Genomic DNA, 25,829 nt, shown 5'->3' with positions numbered 1-25,829 from the left:
TCGGGCCGCGAGCCGCTGGCTGTTAGAATTTCGAGGGCATCAAATTCGCTGTCTCCCTCACTGGCTTCTTCGACCTCGTGGATACCAGTCGGCTTGGTCTTACAGCATGCTGCAAAATGGTTCTTTTTAGCGCACTTCGAGCACGTCTTCCCATAAGCTGGGCACTGTCGAGGATGGTGAACATAGTTGCAAAAGCCACACTTTCTCTTACCACCGAGCCTTCCCCCGACCTTACTTCCGTGCTTGTTTCTCTCAACGTGTTCCACCTCCAGCGTTGCTTCCCTCTTCTCCTTGACAGGTGTTGCGGCAGTCCATGCTTTACTGTGCATATCGGCTATTTCTTCAGCCTTGCAACATTCGATTGCCATTTCAAAGGTTAAATCCTTCTTTCGCAGGAGCTTCTCTCGCAGCTTTCTACTTGCCGTTCCGTAAACAATCTGGTCACGCAGCATTGACTCCGTTAGTTCGCCGAATCCGCAAGTCCTCGCCTTCAGCTGTATGTCACGGTAGAACTGTTCAAATGGCTCTTCTTCCTCTTGTTGGCGCGTCCGAAATACGTAACGCTCAAAGGTTTCATTACATCTCGGGAGGCAGTACTCTTCAAATCTTCTTACCAGACTGTCGTAATTTGTGGCTTCCTCGGGTGGTAGTCCAAATGTATTGAAGACATCAATAGCCTCCTGCCCCGCGATATGCAAGAAGATAGCGGCCTTTTGCTGCTGAGTCCGAGTCTTGATGGGTTCCGTGGCCAACAGAAACAGCTCCATTCTCTGCCTAAACTTCCTCCAGTTTTCAGCGGCATGCTCTCCCAACCTCAGCGTTCCTGGCGGCGGAAGATCAGTCATGATGTGCAGTGATTAACATCCCACTTCTGACACCATGTATCGTTCTGTTAAGAACGACAAACAAAGCAGTCCGTACACTTGAATGGGATTAGATCAACTGCCGTCGTCGTCGTCTTTATTGCTAGCTGTTGCTCGTGCATCGTTCATACCGATACAACTGGGAGGCTGCAGCTCCGGGCAGGTAGCCGCGTTAATCCCGGCGAGCCGCTGTCGTCCACGGGAGGCTGCAGCTCCAAGCAGGCTACTAGGCTTCACGACGGCGGCTATCCAGATGGCTTGAGGACTGGTGTGCCGGAAGGCTTGCTAAGAGGGCTTCGTGACACGTGAAAGGTGGCCAGGGATAGGCCGAAAAGGAGACCTATGGTTTCACTTTATGTGCAAAAGGTCTCGGATAACCTCAAAAGAGTAGCGCCACATCGTGGAGTGCCAGTTGTTTTTTCGGCGCCTTCGAAATTAGGACGTCTTTGCACTAAAGTTGGCAGGATTAGGGTTAATAGTCTTGTATGCGGAAAGAACCACAGGACAATGTACATGCCGTGCACTGACGGTGTAGTTGACAACAAATAAGTGTCCTATGCACCGTTTAGATCGGACAGACCGGCAGATGTGTAAACAAGAGGATAAGAGAGCATTTTCTATCGCTTAGATCAGTGGTCGGCAACCTTTGGGCGCAGCGGGCCGAGTCGCCGTGAAGCTAAGGTGGAACGGGCCGGACGGCAAGCAGCGGGAAAGGGGGGGGGGGGGGTAAAATTAAAAAAAAAAGAACACTTGCACGAACTCACACTGACGTACATAAATCGAAAATGAACACTTTCTTTATTTCACGGCACACGACATGAGATACAACATTTCCACGAAAACCTAGAGACTCCTCTCAGTGAGACTTCTGGTGTTGAACTGCGCTCGACAAACTACGGACATCCACATTCAAGCTGCTAACTGCAAGTCGCAAAACATTGTGGAGGTTCTCGTCAGTCATTCGCGAAGGCAGGCAACGGGCAGCGAATTAGACAACTTTATATTTTTTTTTCCTTATTTTTAGCTGACCGCGCTGGGGGAGAGGGGGAGGGGGGAGGGGGGGGGGCGTTAAACGTTGGGGGTTTAGGGGCCGCATGATACTGCCTCGCGGGCCGGATCCGGCCCGCGGGCCGCTGGTTGCCGACCACTGGCTTAGATCATCGCCAGCAGGCAACTTGGCAGTACACTGTGATAGGCGCGGTTGCAAACCCGCTTTCGATAAAACGAGTGTCTTAGGTTGACACAGTCAAAAGATAACTATAGAAATTTCAGACGCCTTTTATTATTCGAAGCAAAAAGACAAGTGCGTCAGTTGTTTGCCTTCTATCGCAATACTTGACAAAGTGTTGAATTTTTTTAGCAGATTTGAAGCGTGCGGGAGGGAGGTGACTTGATGTTTTTTTTTTATGATCTGGGATGTTAGCCGATTTGTGTTTTCTTCCAATAAACCAGTTGAGAGTCAGCGCTCTCTTTGTAGAATTTGTCGTCTTGTCCTCTGTTTATTTTTTTGTTTTTTTTTACTTGCGCTGGTTTTACTTTTAGAGCGCAGCTCTTAGGGGCCCGTTCCCGGCTTGAGCGGCGTCGCCGTCGCCGTCGCCGTCGCCGTCGGCGTAACCAAGGTCATCCCAAGGTCACGTGACCCCTCCCAAGGTAATCTCAAGGTCACGTGACCCCAAGACCCCACGTGACCCTTTGAAGGTCACGTGGCCCCCAAGTCACGTGACCCCTCCCAAGGTCATCTTAAGGTCACGTGACCCCAACGTGACCCCTCTGAGGTCACGTGACCCCTCTGAGGTCACGTGACCTCCCGAGGTCACGTGACCCCCTTTCCCGAAGTCACGTGACACCCCCCCCCCCCCCGAGGTCACGTGACCGCCCCCCCGGAGCATATTAAAGAATGAGGGGAGGAGGAGGGGTCTACCCTCCCCTCAGTACCCTTCACTCCTCCTCCTCAAGAGCTGCGCTCCAATTCGGCGTTACAGGGATTTGTAAACGGCTTTCACTTTTTTTCGCTAAAAGATGTACCACTAACTCATCCAGCTTTTCACCATCATACCATATTACCAACATATTACAGGTAGCCGCGTTGGTACCGACTGGCCGCTGTCATCCGTGGGCTGGTAGCCTGCCAGAACTCCGCGGCCAAGAGCCAGGCAGCCACTGTAATTCGTTCTGTGCAGCAGAGAGCTCCCACTCTTGTCTATACGTTCCTGCCGTAGCTTGTCATCTTCCGGCAGCGCCGCTGTGGCCGCGAGATTGTGGAATTTAGCGACGCACCGTCGGTGTTATCACCACAGGGTCCCATTACATCAGTAGTTCAGGACGCGGCGGGAGGGACGATAGGCTCATTCAAACCTTCACCCACTACGACCTTCCAATCATCCTTTTGAGCGTATGGGAATCGACCTATATAGACCATTTCCGAAGTCCAGATAAGGTAAATGGTGGGATGTTGTCGCCATCAACCACCTTTCTCAGTAAATGAAGACGAAAGCACCGAGCACTACACATATCGAAGAGATCGCATCGTTCTTTCTGCATGATACTGTTCTACGTCATGGATCCCCTGAAAACCTGTGAGTGATTGGGGTAGAGCCTTCCTGCCAATTGTAGCACAACATATTTGACATTGCGGACTCACTGACCTTACCACCACCGCATGCCAGCCTTAAACCAATGGTATGACGCAGCGGTTTAACCGTACACTTTCTTCGATGATCACAATGTATGTTCAGCAGGCTCAGCAAAACTGGGACGAAATAGTTCCTTTCGTGAACCATGCGTACAATACCTGTCTCCGACACCATGCAATCCTCACCATTCTACATGGTTAATGAACAAGAAGCGCATACTTCCCTCCCCCAACATCGCACATGGACATCTCATCAGCTATAGATCAGGCGAAACAACGACGCAAATCACCACGTGACGTATCAAATAGGAGACCTAGTCTCGATTTGGTTCCACGTTCTTTATGTTGGGCGATCTCCTAAACTTTTGTCGCGCTATTTCGAGCCATATCAAGTCGCTCGTCAAATATGCGACGTAAACTACGATGTGAACCGTGCGCTTTCCATGCCAGATGGCCGTTCCCAAAACACTGACATTGTTTATGTGCCCAGGATGAAATTGTAGATACTAAACTAGTAACTTAGTTCTGTAATCACGCACCTCGTTTTTCGTGAAGGGGGTGAAGGGGAGGGGGCTAGGTGCCATGTTTAGGTTGATGGAAAGTAAACGATTGTGGATAGACGAATAGAGGAGGAGGAACAGGAACCAGTCACGACAATAGAGCACATCACGACGACGACGACGATGACGACGATTGAATCTTTTGATGCTCTTGCTGTAAGCTTGAATTTTTTTTATATTTTATGCTAATTTTCTCGCAATGAAGGTTCCTATTGCAAAGGACGCGTCAGTCAGTGCACCACGAAATCATAAATGGGGATTCAGTGCAGCTCGTTTCTACCTAAAGCAACAATACCTTACCGTTCCGCGGGCTGCGACAGAAAATTCTTCTGCAGATGCTTAAACATTGGCCTTGAGGAATACAACATCTTCATGAAATCTAGAACCAGCCCTTTTAAGTGCATGGGTGACAGCCGGCGCCACAGTAAATCACCGAAAGACCAGGTTGACATATCATATACGCCGAATAATAACATGGCGAACACTTTCACGAGTAAGCCAGTGGCGGCACAGGATAGCCTTTACGTCTGGCGGGTTTGTTGCGCGTGATTAAGAGCATGGCGCGGAAACTGGACATCCTGACCGCCGAGTTCAAATGCCTCGGAGCTGAAAATAAACACCATCGCTCAAAAGTGCAGCAAATACGCAAGCGCCTAGTGAATCGTCTACCAATCCCGTCTTCATCGCCTCCACTTTATGCCGCTACTGCTGCCCCGACACACCGCGTGTCTTCAGGGGCAAGCAAAGCTTCGTTGTCACCCCCCGTCCTTGAGCACCCGAACAACTGGCCTTCTCTTCCAGGTTCGAATTTGACAACTCTCGTGAAACTGCCCTTCCTCCACCACCGTCTGGATTTCGTGGTGGGAATGAAGAGCATTCCGCGAGCTTGACGAATGACGGCTTGAACGATATCAAGCCTCGACAACGTGCCAAGCCGTATGCTGACACTAATAAATCAGACACGGTGTACGCTGTTGCTAGGCACCAGCGCGATATGACACCTTTTATATCTTTGCTTCGACCAAATATGTCGACTGCCGACGTCCAGGCGCTTTTCGCACTGGTCCTTGGCGGGAAGTCTATTGTCTGTTCCAAAATGGTAACTAGGTTTCATTGGTATTCTTCCTTTGATTTGTCTTGTTATCAGGCCGTGTTTTACACCATTAACAATACGGAAGTTTGGCCGGAGGGCAGTATTCGTTAACAGTTGTTTGGCCAGCTTGACCATGCTCGTACTTGTACCCTCGAAACAACATGTGATGTAAATGGTGGCAGTGCATAGCATTTTTTATCAAAATGTTCGAGGACTACGCACAAAGGCTAACGAGTTTATCTCCAATCTTATTACTACCGATTTTGAATTCATCTTTTTTATTGGAAACTTGGCTCTGCAATTGCATTCCGAATTTGAATTTCTTTACACTTAAATACAACGTCTATCGCCGCGATAGAGACTATGTTAGCATAGGGCAAAAACTAGGTGGTGGCGTACTAATTGCGCTTCACTCTTCGCTTCAGTCACATCAAAGGTTTGACCTGGAATCGATTTAAGAATGCTTATGGGTAGAAGTTAAGACTGCCGGCGGCTTTAATGACATCATTGGAAACTACTCAACATCTTGAAACGCTGGAAAACAAGTAAAATTCGATACGTACAAGGTTAAAATATTCGAGGAGTTTAACCTTTCTGAATATATTAGTCACTGGGCGTTGTAAACAATCGTGATTTAATCACGTCAAGTAAGGCAGCTATGGGGTTATGTTCCATACACTTTTATCAGCTGAATCAGCTTTGCAGTTGAAAAAACTCCGCCAATAATGTTCTTGACCTAGTGTTACAAACTATTTAAATCGAATCAATTCGTACTGTTTTGATACCTCCTCTACAAATAAATGGATATCGTCCTTCTCTCAAGGTTAAAATATGGCTTCGAAGAAATTTTCACGCGTCGAACAGACCCTCTGCTTACGGTTACCCCAAAGAAGATTATCGGGCAATGTATAGATACTTTCATAATTATAACTAGAACGATGTTCTTGCATTAGATGTCACCAATCTCCCGTCAGAAGCGTTTACTTCAGTCATGTCGAGAAGCGACGGGCGTTATTGTCCCATAACGTATTTCTCATATTTCTGTTTACCCGGACTGGATTTCCAATGATTCAAAAGTATACCTTTATAAAAAAGATTATCTTCATATACGTTTAAAAAAAACATGCTCTAGCTTTTGGTACAGAAAATTCAGTATTTATCATGCTCTCGCGAAAAAAGTATACTTGCGAGATAAAAAAACTATATCTTGATCATGTTGAGAGCGGTCTGAACCGCCGCCCCAAAATGTCCTGGAAGTTTGCAAAACGCACACTCAAAAGATTGCACGTGAAATTTCACTGCGGGATTGTTCTAACGGAAACGCCAAGTGTGTTTCGTTAGCACCGGAGGTGTCCGGTTATTTTTCAGACTATTTTAATAATTCTACACAATTGGTCAGCCAGTTATTCAGACCACTGACATAGAAGTAAACTACCAGGGCGTTTTATCGGGTTTAGAGCAGATAGGGATGAAACTCATGAAGGTATGAGAAACCTAAGACCGAAGTTATCTGCTGGTGTAGATTGTACTCACAGCTTAGTATTCTAAGGTTGCGGTGACTTGTTTGCACCCATTTGAAACATATATTTTCAACCTGTTAATTCGCTCTGGTGTTTTCCATCGTTATGGAATAAAGCGGTTGTCGCGCAAATATTGAAGGGGGCCGATTCATCGGTTTTCAGTAATTATCGGCCTGTTTCTTTACTGTGCGGCTTTTATAAAATGTTTGAGAAGGTTATTTAAAAAAAAATAACGTATTACTTTAGTCAGAAAGTAGCGGCTTCGCAGCAGGGGTTTATTACTGGACGGTCTTTACACTTCGCTGCACCAATAGTGACGAACAGGGGTGAGGTAGATGCTATTTCTTTTGATATCTCTAAAGCACTCCACAAAATTGATCATGATCTATTGCCCTACAAATCATTATTATACGATTGTTGTTTTGAACTACTTCTCTGCTTTGAAAGCTATTCGTCATGTCATACAAATCATGTTCGAATTTCTAGTGTGTATTATACCATTTTGCTCAACCTCAGGCAGCCCACAGGGGTTTATTCTTGGGCTTTTTTTGTTCGTGATATTTGCTAACGATATAGTCCCATGTACAAAAAAAAAAAAACCATAACTCGTATTGTTTGCAGATGATATTAAGAGTTTTATGCGTGTTGCTACTCCTCTTGATTGCTGTTCAGCACGACGTGAATAACATGCTACGATGGTCTTTGGCGAATGATTTTTTCCTCTGGACTACCAAAACTAAGGCTCTCTCTGGGCAGACGACATGCTGTTATGAACTTCACTAACTCTTTGGGAGGAACTCCTATTGACCGCGTGACTGTAATGATAGATATCAGTGTGCGCCATGATAGCACGTTGACATTCAATGTTCATGTTTCTTTGATTGCTGGTCATGCGATGAAAACTCTTGGCATTCTATCTCGCATAACTCAAAAGTTTAGACACCCTGGTTGTATAATTTGTATATTTTGTACTTTAGTTCGCTCACGGCTTGAATTGGCCACAATGGTTTGGAACTCTCTCTAACACGTGCACAGACTCTAAGCACTGAATCGATGCAAGACAGAATGATACGCATTGTATATGAGAGACACTTTCAGCGTCGCGTTTATTATGATGATGAATTTCTTGTCGCATATAAGATCCAAACGTGATTTGATTTTTTTTTCGCAAACTGATAAATAGTTGGATTGATGCTAATCTATGTAAGAATTCTATCGATTTTAACGTTCCTTGTTGCGTTATCAGAAATGTTATTGTCTTTTACGTTCAATCAGTGTCTAAATTCTCACCCCTATCGCGTATGCAAATTTCATTTAATGGAATCACATTCTGTATCTTTGACGTTTTCATGGACTCGTCAGTTTTTTTCGCCGAGACTTGGAGAGTGTAGTTGAAAGTTGAAACTGTACTACATATGTGTGAAGTGTGCCGACTTTTTGCAGTCAAGTTATTTGTACATTTGATGCTGTGCGTGTGCTGTTTTTTTTAACTTCTTGTATGTGCCAATGTGGAGACCCGCATGGTTGTTTTGGGCCCGTAAAATGAACAAGGTTATTATTATTATTAATATTATAAACGCACTTGTCCTGTCGCAACATCGCTTATAATAATTAATTTGAAGCTATAAAATATAAATTGCTTAAAAGTTTTATAAATCCAACACAAGAAGAATGCTTCAATCACTTCTCTAATTCTAGAATTTTTGTAGAAGAATATCTCTTGATTAATTCTTAAAAAAAAGTCTTGAATCATTCACGTTTTTTTTTTATTTTATATATTTTGAAAAACGGTGTTCGTTCACACTTCGGTTTGAATGAATAGTATATCTTTCTACCCGTACATTTATCAATTTCTCACTTTGACCTTGTCTTCGACTACTAATGTATTAAGACGCAGCTCGATAGTGGCGCTTACCACTTCTGATTGTCCTACTACTTGCCCCTGTCCTTTGCGCTTTCTTGAATTTTGCGATACGGGACCAACTAGAGGACGTGATGGTACAATTCACCACATTGGAGCAACCAACTAGCCGAACAGTTGATTTTGTGATTAATATATCAGAGCTGCCAGCAACCTCATCGTCTGCAACCCTTAGCGGAAGCGTTTTATTATTAAAGATTAAACCGGAAACTCGAAGACTTTACATTTATTGAGATATTTCCAGCAAAGGAGATCATACATCAACTTCGTTTCAACTCCGAATTTCAACCTGCGTTCCCGTGTTCAAGCTGTTCATAGCATAGTCTCCATTAAGGTTCAGTGACGTCATCGTGACAGCAGAGCTCGGCGACAGCGAACTGCGGAGGTTGCTTAAACAACGGCATAGAAACCAGGTCTGCGCGTCTTTTAGTAGGGCACTGCAGAATCCTCCACACTGTCGCTTAGAACGCTGGAAGAACAGATAGATGTAGGGATTGATGGCGCTGTTGGAGGCGGAGATGACTCCAAACAGCGCCACGACGTTGTGGTCCAGGATTCCCGGGTTCCCAAAGGCCAGGATCATTTCTTGGACCATGTATGGCACGTTTGTGACAAGAAATGCGCCAAACACGACCACTGTCATCTTGAGGGTCTTGACCTAGAACGGGAAAATGCAAGGAGACGCTGTGTGAGGACTCTCTTTGAGGTCAAATATTCCATATTGAAAAAAAACATATGTATTCCTACAGCCCATATCCCGTAATGCAAACTAACCCAACTGAAAAATCAAGTAAAACTTTTCACTATCTGTATTATGGAACTGGAAATCTATCTGTATTTAGGATTTTTCTAAGTTATTCCATTGTCTGCAATCTGGATTTCAGATTTCGAGAACACTTCCAGTTAGATTTCCAGCACCATAATCCAAATAGTAAAAGTATATACTGGGGTCTTTGTTAGGGAAAGCAAGCGTATGACGCATAATAGGCATCTTTTCATAATAATATTAATAAGAAGAAATTTTATTCACATCATAAACAGATTACACATGCAGGTCCGCAAAAGCACTGGTGTGCCTGTATGCGGGACCTGGCGTCCAGCGGGCTGCTACACTGAAATCTTCTTATTACGTGCATTACGCGCACACAAAGAAAATAAAAATCAAACAAGAAGAAAAGTGACACTTTCAAATTCAAATACCACTCTTTTAGTTCATATTTTGCTTGTTTCAATGACTCCATAATACAGTTGTTTCTCGAAGCCTATTAAAATAAAATGGGACGTAATATGCCCGTTTTTTTTTTTTCATAATTTGTATAAACCTTCGGAATAACAAAACTTTCTATGCGCCTAAGTGTTCGTTCCTTTTCCAATACAATTTTAAAGTTGCTCTTATAATACTGGTTTACTAAAATAACATAGCAGTGCAGTTTTTCTGTGGATAACAACTTTAAAGTGTAACTGCAAAGAAAAAAGTGTATTTTGCAACAGCCTAATTGGGACAAGCATGTCACAAAACAATTTTCCGCCAAAAACAAAATTGTTTAGAGCAATATTTATTGCGCGAGACTGATTTTAGTTTGCGGCTACTTCGTCCGTTTTAAATCGCGCGCCACAAAGTTGGTATTCTACGTCACGTAGTTGCTGCTATACGTCCCAGAGTGACCTTTAATAGCCACTCCGCGCGCGTCGAAAGCGCGGGAGTTTTAAATGTAGAGAAGTTGTGACTCCGACTAAACTACGTCCTGTGGCGCCTATATTGCTATAAAAAAAAATTGTTTTTTCGCGGAAGATTTGTTTTGCGGCATGCTTGTTCCAATTAGGCTCTTAAAAAACTTGTTTTCTTTGCATTTACCCTTTAAGACGTTCATTTTCCGATTCATTTCCAACTCTGAGTAGGTTGTTCCATAAGTAATATTACTTGCAGTTTTATGTAGTATTTTGTAAAGTTTTTTTTATATATAATTAGAACACACTGCATATAAAGAGATACCATATCGGAGAATAAAATCACCCAGGGCACCATACACCCTCCCTCTTAATGACATTGTCGCTACATTACGCATCCCGTACCAATAAACCGAGACAACCCAAATTCTTTTTATGAGATATTCTACATGCTCATTCCACAGGAAATTTTGATTTAGATGTAATCCTAAATATTTAGTTGTTGTAAAATAATCTAATCCTACACAACTGCAACGTGTGCAGTTCTGTGAATGGAGAAATGTCTGTAAACGATGAAGGAAGCAGAGGTCAATTCTAAGTTTGGCAATGGTTGTCTACCATACTTTCTCTGTGCGAAGACACATAAATGACAATGCACTCTTCTTACCGACTTTCACCATATTCTTATCAGCGATATTTATTTCATTGCACACAACACCGAAAGTACGGTGTGTTTTGTTTATATAACGTCTGTAAAAGATACGGCAGATTAGTGTTGGACGACTTAAAATTGTCAAGTCCGCTGACAAAACTGTTCTATATTGGCCTCCTTGGCAATATTTTACATTATTTGTTTTTGGGTTGACATCATCGAGTACGGGTCGTACGTGTGCATTTTTAGTGGAATATTTTTGTTTATTTTAGAAACGAGCTCTCATATTTGTTTTCTATAGTCACTGACAAGTAGAGAAGGGTAGGAAGGGGTTTAGTTGTCCCGACTCTAGCGCGAGCTTCCTGCCTACGACAACGCATCGGCGTTTCATGCCCCTTGAGCTCGAAGCCAAATCACAGCGGAAACCAAGAAGCCCGTCCTGAAAGCCGGACGTTCGAGAGACACGCCCTACTGTTCCCATCCCTGTCAGTTACTATGGATGGCTATCAGCTGGCTCCATGCTGACCAGCTCACCGAGATAATTTTTCTAAACGATGGACTTCTTTTATTCCAAAATACAATCAGTTCGTCAAGGGAACATAATAGGAAAGAGTTCACAGAGTCTCTCGCTATACACAGAATAGAAGAGCAGCACATAGTAAAACAACTAGTGATTAAATGTCTCGACGTATGTCTCAGAGATGTACTGCCAAAGCTGATGGAAAACAAATGCAGCAAAAATATAACTCAAAATCACAGCGTAGCCAATGAGGAGGAGGAGGAGGGTGGGAGGGTACGGAGTGGAACATGCCTCCCCTCCCCATCCGAATCCTCCCCTCCTTATCTCCTCCTCGCCTCCAATTTAGAGAGAAATTTAGCGAAAACTTTCTTGCCAATTTTAGCGGAAAACGTTTTCCGCTAAGTTTAGTGGGGCGCCCCACAATGCAACGCACGCGGTTACGTTTTCGGCGTCGCCGTCGGCGTAACCGCGCGCGTTGCATTATAGGACGGTGACACCGGCGCCGACGGCGACGACGCTCAACCCGGAAACGTGCGCCAAAGAGCTTCATTGAAAAATGGCACAGACGCAGTTACCTCATTTTGAAAAGGAGTAAAGCGTGCAATCGTGCTTAAAAGTCAAATCGGCGAACAACGTGAAAGCTACGATACACTCTTCCTCTATTCTAGATCACTAGTTGCCTCGTAAGATCCAAGTATAAACGAAGCGAACCGTGCGATTGGCGTGCAGCGAATAAGTTCCGAAGGTAAACCACGGGTTTTGACCCGAGGCATTTACACTGAGCGCGCTGTCAGAACAACGGCTGTCGAACCGGACATGCAACGAACTTGCAGACGGGCGACATTTCTTGGTCGTTTGCCAAATATTTGCTCCGTGAAGTTCACCGTTCGAGGCTTTGAAGAGCCCAAATATGTTATTGAAACGCTTTTATTGTGTGATTTGCGGAGCAGTTTAAGGAAACTGCAGGTGACTGGTTCGCTCGTATATTTACAGAGAACTTCCCGGGTGCTTAAAGGGGCATGAATGTGCTTTTTGAGATCCTGGTTTTACTTTCCCAGCTCAATTTAAGAGCTCTAAACATGCTAAGAAAACAAATTTACATTCATTTCGCGGCGGAATTGCATATTAAAAAAGAACCAATGATTGCAACACTTACCGTTGTCGCAGAACGAGAAATGGCGCTCCGAACCTTGATAAATATGGTCGAAGGGCGGACGGCACTTGTCGGCCACTCGCGCAAGATGGATTCCAGCGTGGACGAGCGACCGTCCACCCACGCTCGTCCACGCGGGGAACCCTTCAGTGGCGGGTGGCTGACAAGTCCCGTCCGTAGTTCGACCACATTCAGGAATGTTCGGTATCGCCGTCTATTGTTTTGCGACAACGTTGAGTGTCGCAATTTTTTATCACTTTCAGTAAACGAATTGCCGGCACGTAAATAAAATTTTCGTTTTTTTTTTTTGTTTGTTTTAGGACGCTTAGAGATCCCCGATTGAGTTATGACAAACAAAGAAGGATCTGAAAAAGCGCATTAATATTTTTTTTTAAATACAGATATGGTGCAAAACAGAAAAACACGAGCTCAGGCCTCTGCCTATTTCTGTCCGACGATATTTGTCCCCAAAGCACGTTAGAATCGAAACGGCGTTTGCTGTGATTATCACGAGTAATTTGAAGCGGTGAAGAAAATCCGCTCTCACGATGGGGCTTCCAACTACAGCAACTAAAAATATCCATCGAAATGTTCTTTGAGGCTCTGTGTTGAACATCAAAGATTGTTCTCAGTAACTTGCAGTCGATTATTTGTTTACTACCTGTAAGTGGACTGGATACGCGAAACACAACGACTCAAAACTCATGAATTTATCGGGTCAAGTATGCGGCCTCAGGGACAAAACACGTGCTTGTCTCCAGCACCAACGCTCCAAGGTCACTTAACATATGAATTCCCCTTCTCCTCCTTTATCACAGCTGATCTCCGACTAGATCACACCCAACTGTATTTAATTCGGTCATTACCAACGTCAAATGTTTATAACTACATGATTCCCTGCATTAACCGACTTGGATTTGTGTAGAAGCCATCCCGATCCAGGATATTGGTGCAGAGACACAAGTCGCCCAAATTCTCATCAACGGTTCGGTCTCCCGATTCAACGTGTGGCGTTCGCCTTCCGCCGTCCGCCGCAGGTGATCAACCAGACGACTCGTTCTTCGGGGTCAAACAGGGTTTATTACCATGACTCTGGTCCAGACTCGGGGCAACCACTGCACTCGGCCACACGGGCCATCCCTTTTCTACCCTGTCGGCGCCGGGTGCCGCCCCCCCGCTAGTCGCCGGTTTGGCCGCGGTGTGGCGGGCCGAGCGCCCCACACCTCCCCCCCCCTTTTAGAGGTCGAGGTCTAAGATGGCCTCCTCGTGGGCCGGGTCGCGGAGCAGATCCGGGCGGACTTGGCGGAGGATCCGGATGGCTTCCGCGACCTCCAACGGGCGGGGGGCTGCCGGAGGTGCAGCAGGAGGTGGCGCGGCTCGGCGAGCCCAGTCCGCCGCGACGCGGGCCTGGTGCAAGGCGCCCGCGAGGTGGGTGGGGCGGTGGAGCTCCGGCACCCCGCAGACGGGGCACAGCAGGCGGCGCTCCGCCTCGTTGTATACGGCCGCGGGCTCGTGCGGGTGCCGGTCCTCCAACGTGTTGCCCCGGAAAGGCTCGGGGACGGACTCCGGGGGCGCGCCACGCTCGGGCCGGGGCTGCTCCCTCCAGCGTAGCGCTGAGGCCCAGCCCACCGGGCGGTCCTCTACCAGCACAGTCCAAGTCGCCACGGAGGCACGCTCACGGCGCGGCGGGAAGCGTGCCGCCAATCGCCTGAAATGATAGGCGTGGCGGGAACGCTCTTGGTGGCAGTGACGATCCTGCGGAGGAAATAGAGAACGGGCACACGAAGAAAAAGGACGAATTAACGGGTCTGGTTGTGATACGTCAAACATGCTCGGAGACACTCGCGAACAGAACAATCCCTTTGTGAAAACAAAGGGCAGACCCGCGGGAAGGAGATGGATCCTCTCCCCCCCTCTCCGCGAAGAGACGCAGCCAGCCAAAAAAAGGATATGAATAGAGCAGGTGATGAGTCACCGAGGGCGTAGGTTGTACCGCCTGGGCGTAGTTCCGTGGTCCAAGGGCTGGCTGGGAGCTGGGATGCCCGGGACCTGCGGAAAAACGGCTGGCTCGCAGTAACGCTTGAGCTCAGAGACGTGAATTGGGCCGTACTGCTGTGTACCATGCAGTCGTGCTAGGCGGTAGCTTAGCGGGGAAACTGTTTCCGTTATGCGAAAGGGTCCATCCCAACGGTTGGCGAGGGATGCTGCGAAGCCTTTCGACGCATCGCTGAGGGGATGTGTCCGACGAAGTACCAGGTCTCCAACCTGAAAGTGGACACTGCGGCGGCCCTTGTCGTACTGGGCGGCCTGTTGAAGACGAGCGACGTCGAGGTTCTCTCTTGCTTCACGAATGGCCGACGAGAGTCGGTGATGGACGTCCTGGGCGAACTGCGCGTATGGGCGTCCATCCTGCGCAACATCTGTGTATAGAAATGAATTTTCCATTGGGAAGGTTAGCTCCTTACCAAAGTTGAGACGGGCAGGCGTGAAACCAGTGGATCGGTTGACCGTGGTGCGCGCTGCAAATGCCATCTCGTCGAGTTTGGCATCCCAGTCTTTGTGACGGGCTGTGTGGGAAATCAACATCATTTTGAGGTTGCGGTTGATCCTCTCCGTGATGTTGGCTTGCGGATGATACGGCGAAGTCAGCTTGTGCCGTATTCCAAGCGCAGCGCAGGTGTCGACGAAAATCTTGCTTCGAAAATACGAAGCACCGTCCGTGATGAGCTCTGCAGGAACGCCGAATCTCGTGAAAACGGACAGAAGGCAGTCCCAGATCCGCTGCGAAAGAAGCTTCCGTAAGGGGAACAGTTCGACCCACTTGGTGAAGTGGTCAGTCACAACAAGTAGGTACTGATTTCCGCGAGGACTACGTGGAAACGGTCCCATGACATCACATGCGACAATCTGCCAAGGCGACTGGCTAACGACTGGCTGCATTAATCCTGGTGGTTGGCCTCCGCGAGGTTTCGCCTTCTGACACACTGGACAACTGCGAGCATACTTCAGTACATCCTGCCTGATTCCTGGCCAAGTCGCAACACGACATAACTTATCGTAAGTCTTACTGCCGCTGCTGTGACCCGCTAATGCTGAATCATGGAAGTACCTGATGAATGATTTGCGCAGCTTCCGAGGTATCACAATCCGGAAAGGCGATCCATCGCTGTCGTCGTCTGCCTGGGGGATGTAGCGGAGAAGGAGTCCGTCCTCGCTCAGCAGGTACGAGTCGTACTCGTCGTCGCTTCCGGTGCCGCTTGCTCTTCGTGCCGCAAGCCTCTCGCACACGCGTCGACAAAGTCCATCTTCCTGCTGGGCCTTGCGGAGGTCTGCTTTGCTCACCAACGTCCCCCACCGTGACTCCGAAGTGCGGGCCACGATGTCGGTTAATCCCACCAACTTCGGTTCCGTCTCAGTGGGAGGGACCTGCAAAGGAGCCCGTGACAGTGCGTCTGCCACAATATTAGTTGCTCCTTTCCTGTAGGCGATAGTGTAGTCGTACGCTTGCAGTGTCAGAGCCCATCGTGCAAGACGTCCGGCTGGATTCTGCAAATTCTTCAGCCAGGAGAGCGCTTGGTGATCCGTCTGTATCTAAAAGGAAGCGCCATCGAGATACATGTTAAACTTCTTGAGGGCGAAGATGATGGCGAGACACTCCTTTTCCGTCACGGAGTAGTTTCGCTCGGCCGCTGTCAGCGTGCGGCTAGCGAAGGCGACTGGGCGAAGAACGTTGTCGTGTTCCTGAAGGAGGACTGCGCCCAGGCCGAAGTTGCTGGCATCTGTTTGGACGACAAATTGTCGGTTGAGATCCGGCAACTTCAAAGAGGCGACGTCAGTAATTGCTTTCGAGAGCTGAAGGAAAGCGACGCGCTGATCCTCCCCCCACCGCCATTTCTCGCCTTTGCGCAAGAGCAAGGTCAGGGGGTAGCGATCTCGGCGCAGCGAGGGATGAACTGGCGATAAAACCCAATCAATCCAAGAAACCGCTGCAAACTTTTGACGTCGTGTGGCTGCGGATACTCTGTTATTGCACGCAGCTTGTCCTCGTTGGGGCGAAGAACTCCATTGTCCACTACAAAGCCAAGGAGGTTAATTTGTGGTGAAGCGAGCTGCGCCTTGTCAGGGTGAATCGTCAGGCCGGCGTTGCGCAGGCGCTCGAGGACGATCCCAAGATGCTTCAGGTGTTCCTCGAAAGTCTGGGAAAAAATAACGATGTCATCCATGTATGCCATGGCGAATTTATATTTTGTGTCGCCGAGAACGATATCCATTAAGCGCTGGAAGCTAGCGGGTGAATTGGAAAGGCCAAAGGGGAGGCGGGTAAATTCAAACAATCCTCTGTGGCAAGTGAACGCAGTCTTTGGCACGTCCTCTGGATCAATCTCAATTTGCAAAAAACCTCGACTGCAGTCCAAAGTGGTGAACACTTTCGCGTTGCCAATCGCGTACATAACCGAGTCAATGGAAGGAAAGGGGTACGAATCTCTCACCGTCACTGCGTTGAGGCGGCGATAATCCACGCAAAGTCGTACCGAGCCGTCCTTCTTCGGAGCCAAGACGACGGGGGAGGCCCATGGACTCTGGGACTCTTGCACTGCTCCGGTATCCAGCATCTCCTGTAGTGCTGCGTCTAGTAGGGCTCGCTTGTGGACGCTGAGGGGCCTAGGGTTGCACCGCAGTGGTCGGGCGTCACCAGTCTCGATGCGGTGTAGCAACACGTCGGTCTTGCCCGGGGTTTCCGTGAACATCGTTGCGAACGGCTGCAGGATGCTCTCGAGCTGCTGCTTTTGCGAGCTGGTTGCTGGGCACGCGTTGAGGGCGTCTCGGATGCCATCAGGAAGAACTGCAGCTGGCCGCGCTGTGTAGTGGGTCGGAAGGGTTGCGCCGGTGACGCAGTCTTCACGTCTGGTGAAGGGGGTCACGTGTGGCTGGTTGTCCAGCCGATACCCGCCGGCAGCAAAGTCGAGCGAAATTTTTTCGTCTGCAATGAAATCTCGGCCCAAGATAACGGGTACGGCCAATCCTGGCAGATAAAGGAAACGCTGACTCCGTGTTTTTCCGTCGAAAGAAATCCTCAGCCTTACTGCGCCTGCTGCTTTTGTTTGCGCGCCTGACGCTAACTGCAAAAGCGTGCTCGAACAACGGAGCTTAACATTTTTTGATTTGCAGAGTTCAAAAACGACGTCGCCGATAAGCGAAACTCCCGCGCCGGTATCGAACAGGGCGGCGAAAAGAACTCCGAGCAGAGAAATCGTTATCCTAGGCTCGATGCTGTGGTTCGTAGGTCGTACTCGACATACAGAAGGAAGTATTGCCGGCGACTTACATTTCCCGGGGCTGGTGGCGGCCTTGGGCGGCGAGGTCTCCGGGTTCAGCGCCGCGGGCCGCCTCGGTTTCCCTGGTCAGGCAGTTCTCGCTGCTCACGGGGCCGCCGTTGTGGGCACTGGCTGCGGAAGTGGCCACGCTGTCCGCAGTTGTAGCAGGAGTCATTCTGCCGCTGGGTTCCCACGTTGCCCCGTTCACTCCCACGTCGCCGGCTGCCTCTCGGCTCCGCCGGGTCATTCCCACGTTGCCAGCCGCCTCTCGGCTGGCGCTGGGGCCTTTCCACCATCTGAAGATCTCGCCGAGGGTCATGCAGCCAGCTTTCGCTGTCCGGGAACTGCAGCCGGCCCCTCTCGGGGTTTCGCGGCACCCGCGGCGGGCTTCCACCCAAGTGCGGGCCCGGGGGGGACCAATCCCAGGCGCCTGGGGCTTCCCTCGGTCGGGAATTTAAGCTCACGCTGACCCCAGCCGGTGATGCAGCACCGAGCCTCCCGTCGCCATCCCGAGTGCACTCAAGGGTGTCCAGGGCGCGGGGCAAGTAGGCGTAGGCGCCGACCCTTTCGGGTGGGCGGTGAGTCGGAGGGGTGCGTTCCAGGGCGGTGCGTGCAGGTGGCGACCACGCGCACGATGGTTCGAGGGCTTCTGTGACGGGGGGCGGCGGCCGGTAGTCCACGCTGGCCAGGATCATGTCTTGCACGCCGCGCGCCGCACGAACGAGGTCTTCCACGCTCTCGAACCGCCGCCCCTGAAGATAGACGTGGTAACGGGGGTGGCTCTGTCGGATGATGCGTGCAACCCTCTCCGACTCGGGAGCAGCTTTCGCCGCTCGGTTGAACAGCTCCTGCATGGCCCGGATGTATTCGACGAGGCCTTCCTCTGGATGCTGGGTACGTCGTTCGAGCTCCCGCTGGACTCGGGAGTCGTACCCCGGTGGCAGGAACTCTTCTCGGAAGCTACGGCGGAACACCTCTAGGGACGGAAAGGGAGTTTGCAACACCCACCATCGTCTCGCGCTCGCTTGTAAGGCGAGGGGCAGGATGCGCTCGAGCACGTAGCTCTCCGAGGCGCCGGACGCTCGGGCGTAGACGTCCAGCTCTTCCAGGAAGTCGGCGACGGACTTCCTGTCGTCGAACCCCGTGTACACGGGGACCGTGAGCCGAGGGTGAAGCTCGGGCCCACGCTGCTGCACATGGCCGCCGGCTCCTCCCGTGCCGGTTGCGAGGCGCTCCGTCACCAACTGGAGGGTGGCGGACATTCGGGCCATGAGCGCCAGGACCTCAGCCGACGACGGACCGGGCTCCGCGTCTTCTTCGCTGGAGTCGCCGTGGTCGGACGGGGGCTGGGACTGTTTCTTGGGAGGCATGGAAAAAAGAAAAACGCGCGACAAGGAAAAAAAAACAGCACACGCGAACACGAGGGAAGAAAAAAAAACGCGCCAACAAACTACGCCAAGAAAACCGCACCGTCAGCGACGTGCAGACCGCGGTGATAGGCGAGCGCGCAAAAAGTCACAATGAACAAGAAAAACACGACGCGATATAGAAAAATAAAAAACGCGAACCGCGACGAATCAACGACCGAAAAGAGATTAAGAAACGCAAAGTAGAAGAAAGGGAGGACGAACCGTCTGGTCGAGATCACCGACGACGGACGACAGAGTCCACGTTGGGCGCCAGATGTGGCGTTCGCCTTCCGCCGTCCGCCGCAGGTGATCAACCAGACGACTCGTTCTTCGGGGTCAAACAGGGTTTATTACCATGACTCTGGTCCAGACTCGGGGCAACCACTGCACTCGGCCACACGGGCCATCCCTTTTCTACCCTGTCGGCGCCGGGTGCCGCCCCCCCGCTAGTCGCCGGTTTGGCCGCCGTGTGGCGGGCCGAGCGCCCCACAAACGTACGTACCCACATGTCTTATTAAAGATCGTGGTCGCCATTTTGAGTCTGCTCTATTCCGACAACTCATGACCATACTAGACTCTTCAAGAATTCGCACAACCTCACGTCACCTCGTATCTAAAAGACTTGGGGAGCGATTTCATCCATCAGTCGAATCTTCACTGCGTGCGCAAGACACCGACGCTAGATGGAATTCCAAATTCCCAATTGTTCTTCTCGGGCTTCCCACTGCCTTGAACACGGACATTGATTGTGGCGCGTCTCAATTTCTCTACGAATTAACCTTGCTTAAAGTCATATTAATCTCATTTATTTCGTGGTTACGCACCGATAATGAGAAAGAGGAGGAGGAAACGAGAGGTGCTCTGGGACGTCAGAACTCTGAGCTCTGGTTGGAGTCATTAGTGGGTAGACCTAACGGCAGCTGCCTTTGTGTCCACTGCACTCGTCGAACGCGTTCGAAGGCGAAAGCCAGACGCTAGACGCCGGTTTTCCGCATTCTAAGTCGTTCGACGAGTGTCGTGGACACAAGGGCAGCTAGCTTTAGGTCCACCAAGTAACGATTCCAATTAGAGCTCGGGGTTCTGCCGTCACCACGCGCACTAGTTTCCTCCTCTCCCTTGGTTTCTGAGAGCATAACCTAGAGAGGATTCGAACCCGGAACTTGGCGAAATCAGTAGAAAGGAGGGACGCGTGCTTGACCTCTCGGATATCAGCACATCCAATTTCGAGCCGTGTGTTTTTGCGGGTAGGCTATAAGACGTGAATATCTCGGTGTTTCCCACAACCGGCGGTCGTGAGTTTTCCATCAATTTTCCTTTACCACAATCTTCCTCGGTAGTAACACGACATTCCGATTATCAGGTATGGAAAGATGATTCGTTTCACCTATGTTTCCAGCCTTCTCGTCTTTTTTCCTTCCAGTGGATTGGGACTTTTCTGGTCGAAGCGAGAAGGTATTCCAGCTTGTCATTTGACCATCATAACGGGACACCGTTTGACCGATCCAAGTTGCAAACAATTTCCTCACAAAGTTTCTTTCGTGGCACAAGATACGGTAGCACGAACAACATACCCCGACGGCGCACGGCTCGGATGCTAAACGCCCACGGCAGTGCAATAGGTGACCGTAGAGCGGCTTGAGGTCAAAGAGGTCGGCCATCTTGCCATTATCTGGGGATAGTTTTTGACGTCAGATGTCATCCCTTCACTTGCGTGCGTGGAGACATTATGGCGCTGCTGTTCGAACGATTCTCGGCGCTCTGGCTTCGCTCGCAGAGTCCAGTTTACATCGCCATCTTCCGCAAACAACAAGAATTCCCTACTGGCTACCTATCGTGACCTATTCGTGAAACTGAGAAAGAAGCTGTGTGGGAAACCGAAACCCTTTTTACGGGATTGAACATGTACGTAGCTTAACTATATTTATTAAACTAAGGCAGTATATATCGTTCATATAAACTAAAACGATGTTGTTCTTTTTAACGAAGCGTCTAAAGTAATGTTTTTGATTATATCTTGGAAATACAAAGGCAAGCAAAAGCTAAACCAAGAAAAACGAATTTGTTATTTGTCAGTACAGTTTCCTATAACACGATATTTATAGTGTTTTTTTTTAATTATGACTTATTAGGGTAGTAGATTAGTTTGTTTTTTAAATTCTGACTGACCAGCCTATGAAAGCAAATGCGAAAGGCCTGCGGAAACGAGAAAGCTCATATTCTGTCCAAATACCCTTGACCCCACAATTAAACAAAGAAATGGAAGCTTGGGCGAGTTCGTCAGAGTTCATAGTAGTATTAACAGCGCCTAACAAACACTGACAAAAGGAGAAGACTAATGCTCCTCGAAAAAATTCACACTTTGAAGTACCGCCAACCATTAAAGGAGAAACGCGCCGTACACTTCCCACGTGCGGCCGCTCCGCCGTCATTCGTTTCCAAAGGCAGCTCATTTCAGTGCGCGCCGCGCCGCTATTTGCTTCCAAGGGCCTCTCGAGACACGGAGCACTGTGCACCGTCGTATTTTACGTTTCTTGGAAGAGAAACGCAAATACGTCGGGGAACTTTAAGAGGACACATAAAAACCAAATGCAGCACTATAAGTCGCGTTTCTTCTATTTCTTTGTATGAGGCAGGACCAGGGTATAAGAAAAACGAAAAAAAACAACACCGCGAACCTTTTCGCTCATTACACTGACTCCTTCGCGAAGTAGTATAGTTATTTGGCAAATAACGACACGGAAGGCGACCCTCCCGGTAAAGAAATTACAAGGCTGCGAAGATCCACTCCTTATCTTCCATCGAACTATGCTAGATGACAGAAAGAATAAAACGTAGAGTGTACGAAACTCAAACGAGTACATCATTTATGTTTTATTAATTTTGTTTTTGTATACTTTACCAGCACGCTCGTTAGCAATATCTGAACCGCAATGACGACGAAGTAGTCAGCGTAATGAGCAAAGTTTTTCAGACCTTTTTATTTTTTTTCGTTTTCTTTATACCTTGGTTCTGCTTCATTCAAAGAAATATGAGAAGTAATGTGAGTTGATAATCAGCGCTGTGGTTGTCTTTCTATGTGTGTTCACCCTACGTACGTGTTTCGTGCACGCTGTGGCTAGTAATATAAAAAAACTCTCCTAACGTCAAAAATGCTAAGATATTGAACATTGCAGGAGTTACATTTTGGTCTCTAAAGAAACGAGAAAAAAGCAGTATGCATATCATGTTAAAAGGAACGATTTTCTTCCGTATTCTTAATTACGAAACGACACGCTGAAATATTTTATTGTTTTGTACTTTTTTGGTTCCGAGAGCCACGTGCCTCTTTTATGTGTCGCTGTCCACGCGGCGCGCCTAAAGACTGCCTAACTCGTCCAAAGTTTGCCAATAATAGGGGCTTAACTTGCGCCTAAATATACTTTTGTAGGACGTTAGTGACTAAGTAATTTACTTTGGCTTTAAAATGGCTCTTGTGTGGCTCGTTATACACCATTCCCACAGTGCCAAACTTAAAAGAAACTAAAGAGGTTCTTGAAAAAAAAAGTTAAGAGGAAAATTAATAGTATTCTGGTCGCGTGCCCCGCAGGGGGCACCTATGAAAACAGGTGATTGGTGAGTGGCGTCACCACGGACCCCGAGCTATGCGGGTTCGCCCGCCCACGTCTGGCTGTGCGTGGCTTTCCCGTGTCCGGGAGGAAAGGGCATCCTGGTGGCTCAGCCGAGCCCGGGGTAGGTTTGGACTCTTCGGGGCCCTCCGGGTGAGGCAATACACCATTTCGACCCCCACTTCCCGTGGACGAGAGTCCTGGTAAGGCCCGGCCAGGATGATTCAGTCTAGTCGCCTTTTTCTCTACTATCCTTTCCAATCTTTCACCTTTACCTTTCCTTTTCTTTTTACTTCTCTCATTTCTCTTACTCCTTTTTCACCCCTCTTTGGCGGCAAGGGCTAACCTTGAATGGCAATGGACCTCTGTCTTGACCCACACTTGAGTATAGTTTCCCGGCAGTACTGTTAGCGTAACGTCTCCAGCCGAGCCCTTCTTGTTAAGGTACGTTACCTAACCCCTTGTTGGGCTCGGTGGTGGGTGGTGCACCATGGATTCTGAACACTTTTTGCCCTCCTATGGCGCCCCTCTCTTCCAAACCCCGTTCAGGGCAAGCCTTTTAAGGGCGTTGTCTTGAACTTAAGTCCATGCATCGACAACGATTCTGAAGGAAAAACATTTACGAAATTTTTCGGTTCATTCGCTTGATTAACAAAAGCCTGTTGCGAAGCTGTCGCCTTTTGTTGTTGCGAAGGTACTAGAACACCTTGTAGGGTTCTCCTACAAGGCTAAAAAGCAGCACTCCGAGACCTCGCAGTGGAAGTAACCACCATAAAACAAAAGTGAAGCGATCCTGAAGCTGACTAGTTTTCTTGATGTAAAAGTGTCGGTTAGCTCTCACCGCACGCTCAACACCATCCGTGGCGTCCTCTCCAAAGACGACTTCTTACACTGTAGTGTGGAAGAACTTCTCAAGGGACTCCAAGGAGTTGGCGTTGTTGCCGTTAAGTGCATCATATTCCGTAAAAATGGTAAGGGAATTCCTTCCAAACACGTAATCCTTCTTTTGAAAGAAACACACTGCCAGAAACCCTCAAGGCAGGATGCCTTAGCTGCCGCATCCGCCCTTACGTCCCCAACCCCCAGCGGTGCCTCCGTTGCCAGCGTTTTGGCTACGGATCACGCAGCTGCCGAGGGAAGGAGACGTCCGCAAAGTGCGGCAGCCACGACAATCTAGCCGACATCTGCGAAGGGCAGCTTTCTGCGTCAACTGCAAGGGTCCTCACCCTGCATGCCCTCGTTCTTGGCCCTCGTGGCGACAAGAAAAAGAAATCCTCACCTTAAGAGCAAAAGAAAACATATCTCACCCAGAGGCAAAGCAAAGCTTCTCCTTTATTTCGAAAGGCACGTACTCCGACGTGGAGCGCAGGGGCCCCCCACCGCGAGCGGAATCGAAGGCCACCCAGGTCTCGCCTGAAGCCCTGGCAGTGGCCCTTCGGGACCCCCCCCCCCCCCCGCGCAGGGCAGCAGCTTCCCCCACCTTCTGGAGGGAGCACATCAGCAGCCCCCAAGACTCAGGACATGCAGGTAATGCCGATGCCCGTCCTGACTTCGTCGCCTTCCCCCGGTGGGAAGGAGCGAAACTCTCGCCCCGACTCACTGGAGAGGGCCTCCTCCAGCAAGGAGCGGTAAAATCCGCGTGCTGCTCTTCCGGTATCTAAGGGGCAGGAACGGGTGAACCTGGGTGAGAACTCACCCAGTACCTCGTCTACCTCTTCAGCTGGGTCTGGTCCGGGTCGGGGTTTACCGCCTCGTGCCTCCAGCCTTTCCAGGTCTACATGGAGCGCCCCACCTTTAGAGGTAGAGGCAATGGAGCAGTGCACAGAATTGTCCACTCCTGCATCTGATCAGGACGACATGGAGTGGCAGCTTTCGAAGACCGAGCACAAAAACGAAAAACCTGTAATTGCACCTAAATGATGTGCCTGATGGTGTGGCTGCCTCTTTACGATCGGATCTACTCGTTTCTTTCTTTACCCTCCTTTCTTATTTAGGATTTTAATATATTTACAATATGAGGAAATCTGTTTTTATTCAGTGGAATTGCCGCGGCCTTTTACGCAATATTGACGATGTTAACTTTTTTATAGACGACCTCTGTCCTATAGCTCTGTCTTTAAAAGAGACACACCTTAATGATCATTATGTGTCTGTTTTACGTCGTCACCAAGTTTTTAGAAAAGATGGTTCCACATCAAACTCATCTTGTGGAGTGGCGGTGATCGTCCAAAGTGGAGTTGCTTGTTCCCAGATTCCTCTCTCTACACCCCTTGAAGCTGTAGCTGTACGTCTCCTCTTGGACCGCTTTATCACCATTGTTTCGAGCTATATTCCACCAAATGTTCCACTGCATATTCTTGATCTTTATGATTTAGTTACTCAGCTTCCTCACCCCTTTTTACTTCTGGGAGATTTTAATGCCCAGAATCCCTTGTGGGGGACACTCGCCAGGGCTTGCTTGGTGGAGTCGTTGGGCGGTTTTTAATGTCATCAAGTCTCTGACTTTTGAACAGCAGAGAGCCTACCTTTTTTGGCGCAGCTCACAACTCCTTTACATCTGTAGCGGCAGCTATCGGCAGCGATCCAGCGCTTGAACGGCGCCAAGCTCACGGGACAGGCACCAGCTAAGGACACGAGGTGCCTGAGCCACGTGCTGCACGGAATCTGGAATTCGGCGAAGGGCCCCTCGATGAGCTAGTCGAAAATGACAGTGTAAATATTGTAAATAAATATGTAGAGTGTGATTAACCGAGCCTCCACTCCTACGCACTGACTATGGCGCCTTTCCCGTAGCCCCGACGACACTGGGGGCGACGACTGTCAACGTCAAGTTCCCAGATTTCTGGTCGTCCGATTTCGAGCTGTGGTTCCTGACTGCGGAATCAATTTTCCGAAAGAGCAGGATCACGTTATCTTTA

At 48.9% G+C, this 25,829-nt stretch overlaps 2 pseudogenes; both read right to left on the bottom strand.

Annotated features, from left to right (window-relative positions):
* Positions 1-8,860: 8,860 nt before the first annotated feature.
* LOC8038323 overlaps positions 8,861-25,829 on the bottom strand; it is an 87,604-nt pseudogene continuing 70,635 nt past the window's right edge.
* On the bottom strand, positions 13,819-19,785 carry LOC115329816 (annotated as a pseudogene).

The sequence above is a fragment of the Ixodes scapularis genome, unplaced genomic scaffold (genome assembly GCF_016920785.2).
Source record: "Ixodes scapularis isolate PalLabHiFi unplaced genomic scaffold, ASM1692078v2 PGA_scaffold11__112_contigs__length_91849675, whole genome shotgun sequence".
Taxonomy (NCBI): domain Eukaryota; kingdom Metazoa; phylum Arthropoda; class Arachnida; order Ixodida; family Ixodidae; genus Ixodes; species Ixodes scapularis.
The sequence above is the reverse complement of the archived record's forward strand: the minus strand, read 5'-3'. Positions and strand labels throughout refer to the sequence as shown.